Source organism: Pelodiscus sinensis, chromosome 2 (genome assembly GCF_052426305.1).
Source record: "Pelodiscus sinensis isolate ZL-2025 chromosome 2, ASM5242630v1, whole genome shotgun sequence".
Taxonomy (NCBI): Eukaryota; Metazoa; Chordata; order Testudines; family Trionychidae; genus Pelodiscus; species Pelodiscus sinensis.
The window spans coordinates 116767608-116780611 of NC_143053.1; the positions used below are offsets into that span (position 1 = coordinate 116767608).

Sequence of the window (13004 nt, forward strand, 5' to 3'; positions counted from 1 at the left end):
TAAAGAGGAGGCTTTACCTGGACTGCAGTGCTTCTCTCCCTTCTTGGATTTCTGGTAGTGCTCCCCCCATCATTACTCTCTAGCACTCTGGTAGTGCTGGCTTCTGCACTGACTTGCTTCTCCACAGCTAATCGCAGCAGACTGCCAATTCTTCCGCAAGACTCAGTGACTGCAGAGCAAGCTCCTTCATTGAAGGCTCCAAGTTCCTCCTTTTTCTCATCAACTCAAGCAGCATCCCTGTGAGTAGCTCAGCAAGAGTTGAGGAAGGGTCCTTTGCGCTGGCTATGCTTTGAGCCACTGGCTATTTTGTAGATGCTAAAATAGCAGGCAGAGGCTGGACAACTCTGCTCTGTAGGAAAGGAAAAGAGGTGGGAGCATAAAAACACTACAGAGAAGTTGCAAGGGGAGCAGAGAAATAAAATATAAATATATAAGAGTTCCTAGCTGCCTGCCATTGGAAGCAGACACAGTTGGTAGTAATTTGGTGAGCAGTCCCTTTTCCCATATCCCCCAAACCCTAACGCACCAGGAGAGATCACTATATCTGCCTTTGGTCCAATCAGTAGAGAGGCAGCAAATCATAGGTTCTCTCTTCCTCAAAGAACATTCCTTACTATCTCAAAAGGACTCCTTATACTATCAGTTAGCATTACTCATAGTAAAAAATATTTGCATGATCTGGATCTGATGTATTAATTACTACATATACAAAACAAACCCGTGTTTTTAAAAAAATTATTAAGACTGCAAAGTCACTTAAAAATTAGGAAATACCAGAATTAAGGTTGCATTTGTAACCTTAATTCAGCTCCTTAGTGCCTATGCATTATGATACAGTCTTTAATTACATGATTATATACCGGATTTTTCATATTCAGAATGGACAGTGGTCACTTAGGGTACGTCTAACAATGCACCTTATTTCGAAGAAAGCTATCCAGAATAGTTATTCTAAAATAGCTTATTTTGAAATAGCACGTCTTCACTGCAGGGAAGCCTCAAAATGAGTCCGAGGCAGGCTTCTCTAATGTAGATGTGCTATCTCGATTTAGCGCCCCAGAAGGCACTGGGAGAGGAATAACTTAGAGTGGCTCTGGTGAGGGGTTATTTTGAAATAGCAGCAGTGGAGCGTATACACATGCCTTATTTCCAAATAGCTCTTTCAGAATAGGCGTTACTCCTCATGGAATGAGGTTTACAGATTTCTGAAAAAGCCGTCCATTATTTCAAAATTATTTTGAAATAACGGAACGGCTGTGTAGACTCTTGCATAGTTATTTCGAAAGAACGCTAATTATCTCAAAATAATGGTGCAGTGTAGACATACCCTCAACAAGCAGCTATCCAATATTTTGTTTTCACCTCATGAGCCTTTTCTTATTTACTGCACGCTAGTCAAACCATGCTCTCAAGATAGATTTAATATATCTCTTTTTGGGTTTTTCCTGAGTGCTTCACAAATATTAATGAATTAATTTTCACAATCCTATAAAATGAGGGGGAAATTATCTTCATTTTATAGGTAGATAACAAAGAGAGAATAAAGTCAGAAGCATCTACTTATTTTAAGTGCCTAATATGAGCTATGCAGGACTTAATTTTATAGATTGCTAATAACTTTCAACTTATCAATTGCTATAAAGTGCAGCTCCCACTGGTTTCAGTTACAGTTGTGAGTGCTCAATATTTCTACAAATCAGATCCCAGATACTCAAATCAGGCATCCAGAAAGTTAGGAATATACAGTTAATGACAACTCGAGCAAAGCTTAAATGACTTGCTGTGCATCCAGAGGAACTGTGTGGCAGAGACAGAGATAGAATCCATATCCCCAGGTGTCATTTGATTGCTTTAACCATGAGACCATCTTTCTCCTACTACAATTCTCTGCCTCATTCTCTACCCACATTCCAAGGCTCTCTAGATGCCTTTGAAAAGCAATGGGAGCTGTCTGGATTTCTCTGCTCACTATCCCCTTCTTTTTCCCTGATTTTTAATCTTTGAGCCTCATTTCCATTTCTGGTTTTTTTTATTTTATTTATGGCCTGAGTTTAGTTCTCTTCACTTGTTGTGGGTAGCAAGGTTCTTTTGTGGATTACCCCTATTTTTCCAAGATCATGAATAAGCAATCATCAGAAATTATACTCCATGTTTTTACATACACGCACACTTCAATCTCAACTTCATTTATGAATTAGGAGAGTCAGTTATACTTAATTCATTCTTCTTAGTTTGTATGCTTGACTATTTTACCATATGGACTTTAGTATTATCTACTTTATGAAGCCTTGCCAATATCCATGTCTCTAATTTGCACAGCTCATAATGTGTACACAACAATGCCTTTCCCTCACTTCTCCGCAAATATTTAACAGGAAAGTGCAGTTATGTGATCTACCTCATGACCTCCTTCCTTTTAAAAATATAGTACATATATACTGAAGTATTATGATAAGTAATTAAAACTAAACTGTATCTGCCAAGAAATGAACAGAAGCACATTTAATTATACATGATCTTTGCTTTTGGTGTATGTGTTCCCTTGATTTCTGTCAAATTTCCATAATTCACAATGGGTCATCCAAGTTTTTATGAAATTCCACTGCATAAGGAACAACTAACTACTGTACCCCCTCTGCTATGGACATAAAAAGAAAAGTGGTTAACACAAGGGGGAGAATGGAGAAAGTCTATGCAGGTGAGATTCTACATCTCTGCAAGAATATGACCAATACATGTCCATCCATACCAGCGTGAGGTGGTTGAGGGAGGAAGAAAGTGTGTCTTTTCAGTGGTGTGAACCTGTGAGCCAACTCACTACATATTCTAGGCTGTGAGCACAGACTTTATTGGAGCCCTAATTTTGCAGTGGTGGAATAACTGTGTAAATATTCCAAAAGCAAGAGATGGAGTGGGGTGATGCGTTTCCAGGGAAACACTGTGCAATGCCTGATAACTCAAGCTTCTTACAAGGACAATAATGTGACTCAAAAGAAATAAGTTAGATTCAAAATACATGGCCAAAGTATTTTGGGCACCAAACCAGTCTTTTATTTGGCAACCACAATTTCCAAGAATAAAATGAGAGAGTAAGTAGCACAGAAAGAGAAAATACAGGCAGTCCCCGGGTTACGTACAAGATAGGGACTGTAGGTTTGTTCTTAAGTTGAATTTGTATGTAAGTCGGAACTGGTACATATTGTAGGGGAAACTCTAGCCAAACATTTTTCCAGAGCTCAGTTTTATTCTCCCATACCTCACTTCCCTCAGTCCTTTATTCTCAAGCTGAGGTGTCTGCTGAGAAAAGCCGCTCCGCGTCTCCCTGGTCTGCTGAGGGGGCAGGCGCTAGCTTCGCGTCTCCCTTGTCTGCTGGGGGGAAGCAGCTAGTGCGGGATTGCCTCACCCCGTTTGTAAGTAGGGATCCGATGTAAGTCGGATCCATGTAACCCGGGGACTGCCTGTATATCCTTTTAAGTTTTGAAGAAATATAGTAAATACTTACATGAAAGAAATTTACTAGGTACAGAAATATGTAACCCTGCTCTTAAAGAACCACAACTGAGTATGATTAGCTAAAAAGTCAACTTCTTACTGACACTTTATACAGTAGTTCTATTACTTCTGTTTGCAATTGTCAAAGTGAAACTAAAGAAAAAACTACATGTGAACATGACAGCTAAATGCTTTTTTCCACACTCAATATTTTTGCGTGTAAAATTTTACTTCTTTACTTTTATTCAAATGTACACTGTAAGGAATTCATGAAGTTACAGAAGATCAATTCATTTGAAGTTTTAAAAAGTACATGTTTTCTCTTTATCTGTAAAAGTGGTTCACAGTTTAAAACATCCCACAATAACTGTAGCAAAAGCATCCAGAGAAGGAAGGACAGAATACAAGTATAGATATACTAACTAAAGAAAGCTAAACATTTCAAACACTGAACTGCTGCTTGGAAAACCAATCTACATTTGTTAAGGAAGAAACAGCTTCTTTATAGTACTTTATGCTGGGATGAGATGAAGGTTACTGCACTGCAGATCTCATTAGATGATGCTCAGTTCTTCTCTTCCCAAGAAGCTGAAATGGATCTTGAGGAATGAGGTTTAATACCATGAGGTGAAAATTTACTAGATTTACACATATGCCTCTTTAATAAACTACTCCTTACCTTTTAGAGACTGTAGATTTTGTAGCTTTAGAACGCTTTTGAATGAGCTAGAAATAAAATGAAAAGAGCATCTAGTTTTCTGCAGATTTCATTTCATGTGTCATGCTAATACTATATCAAATTAATAATTTATAAGCTGTCACCACTTGAAACTTGGGGAACTGGATAACAACAAAAATTAAAATGCATCATAAAAACCCCACTTAGCATTCAAAAAGTTTAATAAAAGGATCTAATTAAAATAGTGGAAAGCATGAAACATTGGGTTTTATAGTTGTTTACAAGTGAGGATAAATGAAGTGTTGTGGGCAGTAATTAGCATACCATAGAGGCCAGTATAGTAAGGTACCATCTGCTGGCTACCTGACACAATGGTGGGATTCCTAAAAAGTGAGTGAGTATCAAGGCAGAAGCACCCTTCAGAATAAGGCTCACAAGGATGTAGCCTTGAACAGCGAGAGAGCTAATGTCACGAAAGAGTTTTTAAAACCAACGGTACCAATTTAAAATCAGCATGCCACTTTATAGTGAGTCAGTGTAAGAATTCAGTACAGGCAGTCCCCGGGTTACGTACAAGATAGGGACTGTAGGTTTGTTCTTAAGTTGAATCTGTATGTAAGTCGGAACTGGCGTCCAGATTCAGCCGCTGCTGAAACTGACCGCCAGTTCTGACTTACATACAGATTCAACTTAAGAACCCCAAGTCAGCTGCTGCTGAATCTGATCAGCAGCTGATTCCAGGAAGCCCCGGGCAGAGCAACTGTGCCTCGGGCTTCCTGTAGTCAGCGCTGGTCAGTTTCAGCAACGGCTGACTTAGGGACGTCTGGGGCAGAGCAGCTGGGGTGCTGCTGGGTTGCTCCAGTAGCACCGCTCCTTGGCACTACTGGACCAACCCAGCAGCACCCCAGCTGCTCTGCCCCAGGAGTCCTGATTCAGCCGCTGCTGAAACTGACCAGCAGCGGCTGAATCAGGACGCCTGGGGCAGAGCAGCTGGGGTGCTGCCGGGTTGGTCCAGTAGTGCCCAGAGCGGCGCTGCGGGACCAACCGGCAGCGCCCCAGCTGCTCTGCCCCAGGGTCCACAACAAAAGCCTGGTCTGCTGGGGGGGGGGGGGCACATTAGCTGCACCCCCCCCCCCAGCAGACCAGGGACACAGGGAGCAAAGCGGCAGCGGGGGGTGCCTCGCCTCTGAGGCTTTGCTCTGGCGCGGGACCCACTTTGCTCCCGGTGCCCATGGTTTGCTGGAGACGGTCCCCAGCAGACCAGGGGCACCGGGAGCAGCTTTTCTCGCCCCAGAGGTCGAGGTGGCTGACCGCTGCCTGTGAGCTCCGGGGCGAGAAAGCCCCGTTCTTAAGTGCGGATCCGACGTAAGTCGGATCCGCGTAAGTCAGGGACTGCCTGTATAATGTAATCTGATCAAAATTGCTACAATCAATGAGCAGATAGGTTACTGAAGATGTTTCCAGCACTAGGGCTGTCTCATAAGCTCTGTAATTTCTGTTTTGGTGTGACATATGTATGTGCTGTTGTGAGGTCATTTCTAGATAAGGCATCGCACAGACTGAATAACTGAAGGAAAAAAAATAAAAAAGGTTTTCAGTGACATCTGACATTTGGTATTCCATGCAAGCAATACAGCTGAAGGTTACTCTGAGCTTCTTGAGAGGAAAAGATGATTTTGTAGCTAAAGCACAGGACTGGGAGTCAGGAAACCTATATTCTATCCTCACTTTTAAAAAATGTAAAGATGAGGACCTAATGCTATCCCTTCAAAAAATAGACCAGAGATTGTGTTCTCACTGCAGACTCTCGAAAATTGTAAAACCTAAAAGATCAGCCCCTTAAAATCTACTCCCTCTTATCTAGGAAATTACACCAGGCCTTTTTTGGGTAGTACAGTCTCTGCCAGTAACAGACAAAAAACTAATTATTATAAAGTATCTTCTGTGTTTCTTCCAGATGTTAAGCACAACTTTGTTAAAAAAATGCATGAAGGTAGAGTAGCTCTTTAATACCAATAGGTTAAAGCATAGTGAACGATCTACATGACTGAAAAGCAACTACGTAATACAAGAATTATAGCAACTTTAATTATTACAAAGCACAAACACCTCCCACTGACATTAATGTACACTCATTACATGGGGTAAAATCATTTTCATGTAAAATCTCACTGCAAAAGGTGATGTGAAAGCCATAAAGAATTAAAACACACAATAAAACAAACATGCAACTATAGAGTGACTATGAAAAAGCAATGTGGCCTGCATATTTGTAAGCTGTAAATATCCAAAGAGAGAAATCTGAATCCTATGAATTCTAAAATGTAACCATTACTGCAGATTATCAGAAGAAATCTTATTAAATATTTAGAGTGCCAATTGTGTGATCTCTGCTGTAGAAAAAGAGGAATATAAGGGTCCAACCTTCCTCCTCCCCAGGGCAATTGGCATTCAGTATCTAATTAATCTAACTACAGGACAGTCACTAGTGATATTTTCTGCATTAATCATATGATAAAACAGGTACTACATGAAAAAGTTTCTTCAGAAATACCCAAGAAACGTTGGTCCTGGGACATTTTTAGACTACAGAAATCTCAAATGTAAATATTCAAAACTTTCAAATGCAGTACCCTTGGGGTGTAGTAGTCTGTAGTTAGATATTGGGTAATTTAATAATCATATAAGTACACCAAATCTTAGCAGTTTCACAATTATCCAATAGTTCCCAGGGGCAGGGCTGGCAGCTTATGTGCTCTTGGTCCCACCCCTGGGGAGTCTCCTGTCACCCAGCACTGTGGGGTGGAAGGCAGGAGCTGGTCTGTGAGAGAGACCGATATAAAAACCAGCTCCGGCCACCCCCAACCCGTGGGAGGCAAAAAGGTGGAGGGGGCAGGCGGCTCCATAAAGCCAACATATGCAGGCATTTAAAAGCTGCCTCCCCAGGCCTACTGGCTCCTGCCTGTCCCCCACTCCTCCAGGCTGCTGCCTCTGATAGGGAGACAGGAGCATGAGAGGCAGGCAGCTCTACATGAGCCACTACCTGTGGGGAGCTGGCCTGAAGCCAGCTTCCCATGTGAACTGGCTCTGCTTGCCCCGTCACCCTCTATCAGAGTGGGTGCAGATGGAGTGGCTCCACGTGATCCTGTGTTCATGGAGAGCCAGCTTAAAAGAGGCAGCAAGAGGGGAACGTTTAGTCATTAGGATTAACTGATAAACCCAGGGTTATCAGTTAATTGTTTACACGACTATATGCTAACATACCTCGTAGCATGTGGGGAGATAATCAAATTTGTCATACAGGTATTTGGGTCTGCTTCTCATTTACCAGTGTAAAGTGTCCAAGTATAAATGAGATTCCAGACCTGTAGTCATACAAGTTAGAAGTGTCTGTCAGCAAATCCTGATAATTCTAACACTGGATTCTGTGGCTCACCCAGACTATTCCAATATAGTACCTGAAGATTAAAAGGCTGAGAATAAATGCATTCAGATATTCAAACCAGTTTATAAATGCTCTTTGTACAGAAATGTCAAAATATTTTGGAAGTGCCAAAAATTACTTCAGGAGTTCTTAACATCCTGTACACAAGCTTTGGCAAGAGAGAAAAGTACCTGGCTAAAACCATGCAAATCCCAATGTGAGGGGGGGAAAAAAAAAAGATATGGCAACACTACTCATTGGTCAGCAACAAAGAATCCCTTTTCAGTGAATGAGGCACTCCTACTACCAAACTTCTAAGACAGCATTTCCTAAACTATGGGCCGCGGCAAGGGCTGGTGCCAGAGGTGTCAGTGGGAGGGGGGACAGGGTGATGCTGGGAGAGGAGAGGGGAAGAGCATTGGGAGCTGGAGGAGGTGGTGCTGGGAGAGGGCTTGAGAGAAGGGGTGGGCATGAGGAAGGCCAGGATGGAGCAAGTCATGTGTGAGGGCACAGAGGGGCAGGAGGGGAAAGGGGCAGAGAGTGGTGAGGAGGTACGTATTAGGGAAAAAGAGGACAAAGGGGCAGTAAGGGAAGGGGGAAGCACCTGGAGGGTGCAGGGCTAAGGGAATGTGCAGGTGTCGGGGATTCTGGGGTGAGGAGGAGGGGAGAGTTGGCCACCGGAAGCAGCACTGGATGGGGGAATCGGGGCAGGCTGGGGAGCCGGTGGAAGCAGGGCTGCCGGGGGGTGTGAGGTTGGGGGCAGGGAGCTCTGGGGAAGATGTGAAGGGGGTGGGAGAAGCGGCCGTCGGAAGGAGGGCTGGCCAAGGGAGATTGGGAGGAGAAGCGGGGGAGAACTGGCTGCCTGGGACGGGGTTGGGGGAAGTGGGGCTGGCCAGAGGCGCTGCGGGCGGAGCAGGGGTGAGGAATGAATCGGCTTGTGGGGAGCGGGACTGACCCGGCCATATGTAGATCTTGGGGCACTGCCCCCGTTTCCCCCCTCCTCCCCCCTGCAAAGCATGAGTTAGTCCGGCCCGGGGATTCTATTGTCCCCCCCCCCCCCTCCCCACACACACACACACCCTCGAGTAGTTGCGAACTATCTGGCTGGTAGACACATTCATGCAGCCTGAGCACATTTACCAACCAGGCAGTTCGAAACTACAAACTGATACCTCTAGTAATAATACAACTTACCCAATGAGAAAATACCAGACACATTATATGTCTGGTATTTTCTCAGTGTGTTTATATTTTTGGGCTGCAAAAAACAGAACTGAAATAAAAGGGTTCCAACTAAAGTAAAAAGTTTGGGAAACCCTAGTCTAACCAGCTTTCTGTCTGTCTTACAGTCCATTTATCCAATCCATATTCCTTAACTTGCTGGCAAGAATATTGTGGGTGACCATATCAAAAGCTTTGCTAAAGCTGGCACTAGGGGTTTTAGGAGGACCAGAAACAACTTATTTGAATATTCATCATTTGATTAATGAATATGCAAATGAACATTACCGGTCCTCCAAAAGTTTGTGAATGGATTTACTGGTCCCTGTGTCAAAAAGTTTGAGAACCCCTGCTCTAAGAAATAAAGCCTTTGCAACATTCTCAGACTCTGGCAGACTGAGAAGCCATCTGGAACTGTAAATGGAATTTGGCTCTCTGGCATGACCACATTGAGAACTACAAAGTAGGTTACTAGATCCAGGGGTCCTTTTAAAGCAGATTTTCCATGCCATTGTGCTGTCTCCAGGGATTTTTGCATGTAAACTATGATATTTTAGCAAGGGCAACATTAACAGAGGAAATGAAAAATCTTGGCAGATTTACTAATTCTAGAGAGTTTTCTTAGGCATTTTTTCCCCTTATGAAGCAGGGACCAAATAAAATCAGTACAATCCTCCAGAGATTTGCCAGACGTCCTTTACAGTAAATTAAGAAACTGGTTCTTCATCAGTGAAATAGAATATACCTTATTCTACAGCTTAGCTAGTTAGTTCTATGGACAAACACCTATTACACTGGGTATAATGATAACAGAAAGAAATGTTCTCTCCTAGTTTATTTCACTCAGATAAAAAAATTCAAGGTAAAATAAGTCCTTAACTTTTAAGGGGAAAGTCAACAAACGTTCTAGACAAACATTTCAGAGTCTGATTAGAGAAAGAACAAGGACCATCAATGGGTTCCCATAGCAGGAGTCTCTCAAGTGCATGACATCAGGGTGCAGTGTTTGCTGTGTTCCTGCCATGTTGGCCCCAGGATACATAACACTCTGATTACCAATCCTAGACTCAAGAAGTGTTCTGTGTCACACAGAAACTTGTCTCTTTCATCAACTGGAAGCTGGTCCAATAAAAGATATTACTTCACCCACCTTGTCTCTTTCGGGATAGAATATCAGTGATGGCTAGACAAATAATATTAGCAGACATCCCTAATGACTGTTTGTCTGTGTCTCCTCTAGAGCTCCCTTTTTCTCAGGTTTCTTTAAGGAAAAGTTAGCTGCACAGGGAGGATCTGTGGCATTATGCTTCCAACATGCTTTACAAACTCAGTGCAACTTCAGAAAAGCGGGAGCAATGCTGGAATACATTTTTAGGGACATAAGAAAAACTACATTGACTTGTTCAACAGAATGTCAAAGAATATGAAAAAAATGAGAAGGACTATGGGAAAGGGGCAGCAAGAAAAATAAAAAGGGACAAGCATTAGTAAATGTAAAGAAAAAAGACAGTATGGAATAAAGCACAATAGATAAGGAAATCGCCGCATATTGCACAATCTGCAAGGGCTAACAAAAGTACGACCTGTGGGGATAATTGGAGATGTACCCACTTGCTGCATCTTGTCTTAATGAGACTACACACTCTCCTGGGCAAAGGACCATTTTTATTCTGTTTTTCATAGTGCCTAGCAACATGGGGCTCAAATCTTTACTGGGACCTGTAGGAGAAGAAAGACAAATACAAATCCTAATGTATGAGCTAACTGACAAAACTATCTAGCGGAGGTATCTCCACAACTGCCTGAATTCTGGGTTTTTCAGGAGTTACTCCAAACTGCTAGGTCAATTTAAAAATAAAAAACTGGGTACTAAACTTAGTTCCCTTTGATTTAAAGTTTCTAATATAATCAAAAACTACTTTTAAAGTTCATGTTGCCTTTTGTACAACTTCTCAGTTGTCACTACCCCGAAAGTCCTATAAATGATCAATACAGTATTTATAATTATATCATGGGTATAAGCTTGTGTCAAGGATGATTCCCCACCCTGACACGATGAATGCAGCAGTAGTGGGAGCCCGCAAAAGTACCCCAAAATCTTATATTTCCCGGCTTTGGTATAAAACTTCCCCTCAAATCCTAAAATCCTAGATTTTGGGGATAAAAATCCACTGCCACCATCAAGTGCTTTTGAACCCACAAACAGGAGTGGACACTTGAAACCAACCCCAGGGCACTCCAAGCTCTTTTCTCCAAAGAGTGTGAAAAAGAGAAAAAAAACTGCAGTCTGTGGTTGCTGCCCTCTAGTCAGAGATATTCCAGGACATAGAACTGAACCAATACCAGGTTAATAAAAAAGAAAGAACTTTTATTATCACAACACCACTCCTGCTGTAAGCATAGTTGGATTGGCTGATGGTAAGAGCCACTAATTAATAAACTCATGGGGAATTTTCCCATGGGAACAAAACTTAGTTACAGAAGAGAGGAAACCCCATTTTTAAATGCACAGACATCAGATTCCCATTCCCAAACCATAAAACAATAAAACCTAATGGATTTATTAGACTTTGCCCTACTTACAGATGGTGAAGTGTCTTTTTTTGGAGAGGGACATGTCTGTCCCTCCATAGTATCTGGAGAAAGAACTGCCCAGGAACAAAGGAGGGAAAAACCAAAAATTCCTTTATCCCAGTTTGAAATCCCTATCTGAATTTATATTGGCTGACTGCTACCTGGCTAGGTACAGTTAACCCCTTAGTCCCCAGGCTGCTGCCCATCCCTCATGGTCATGACAGCTTGTCTTATGGTACTGACCAAAGGGGAGTTTCTTTAAAGATTTGAAGCTAAAGAACACAAATGAGAGCCCATCACTTATTTGATTTTATATAACTGCCTGGAAGGAGTTTTAGTGCATTTTAGCTTACTTACCCAGCAGTGTGCAGAATGACTACAGCAAGCTGGGATTTTTTAATAATTGTATTTTAGCATTCCATTTACTCAAAAACCTTTAAAATTCAGCAACAGATTGTACAGTATCCTGTATATTTTCCATGTGTTCTCTCTACTGCCCCCATCATGCATAATAGAGGGTCCTATCCATTACAGCAGTATTGTGTGCACATATATCAACTATCAATAAACAAACTTCTCCACAACAAATTTACATTTTATAGAAGTATGCCTCTGTCTCCACATGTGCACTCAAATGGGAAGGGAACCTTACACACCACGGTGCACCTACATAGGACCTGGAAATGGTGAGCACAAAAGAGGTGGCCCAGTTAGAATTGCCTACAACCGTGAAAAGCACCAGAATGAGTATTCCTGTGCAGATCATGTGCTAGGATAAATCTTGGATCTCCACAATGAGTTGGGATACCTTTACAGGAACCTTCTTAAAAGGTGTAACAAGTCCCACTCTGCATTGCATGATTGCAGGGGCATACAGTTTTTCAAGGAAAAATGACTCGACATTGCCTTTCCCCTGTTCTAGTGAGCCTCAGAGAGAAGTCTAAATTGCACTGTGTGGTCGTCAGGGTGGATAGCATGTTTGTATTGAATATTTGAAATTATACTACATTATGCAACTTAATCTGTCAAAGAGTTGAAGAATGACAAACATAATTGCAGTTGGGTGACCTTTGCTGGGATTTGCACTAAAATGTTCTCTCAAGCATCTGCAAAGTTCCAGTCTATTAACTGCATCAGCTATCTTTCCCACTACATTTTTACTAGAATTTACATAAACTGCCATTTCAGAACCTTTAAAACCAGATGAGTATCTTGAACCAACAGCAGCAGACATAAAAAATTTAGAATGACAGACCAAACAGAAAATAAAGTAGAAGACTGACAACAAATTACTAGCGAGTTTGCCTGAGCAATGATTTTATGCTATCCACTTGTAAACATGAAAGTTTTGTTTGCTGCAGGCTGGGGTTTAAACAAAGTCCATGACTTTGCTACATAGTAAGTGCCCACATTGACTCTGCTGACATACAAGTTCCATATCTTTAAGATGCCCCACTTGAAAATAATACTCCATTTAAAAATGTACCAGATTGAAGTGCATTAAGGAATTGTCAGTGAGCATCAGCAGGGTTTACAGAGTTAGTGCTTGGCAGGCTACTAAGGGCTTAACACTCAGCTTGCAGCAAATGAAATACTTGTGTACACAAGCTCTAA

General features: G+C 42.0%; 1 protein-coding gene across 2 annotated transcripts in view; it reads right to left on the reverse strand.

The window, feature by feature from the left end:
• The window catches only part of CDYL (chromodomain Y like), a 152572-nt gene that overhangs the window by 50219 nt on the left and 89349 nt on the right, over positions 1 to 13004 (reverse strand). The window contains exon 2 of one of the 2 annotated variants that reach the window (XM_075921309.2): positions 4172 to 4218. The exons of the other annotated variant lie outside the window; for it this stretch is intronic. The gene's annotated coding sequence lies outside the window, so the exon portion shown is untranslated. The remainder of the gene's footprint in view (positions 1 to 4171; positions 4219 to 13004) is intronic. 2 annotated transcript variants of the gene reach the window in all.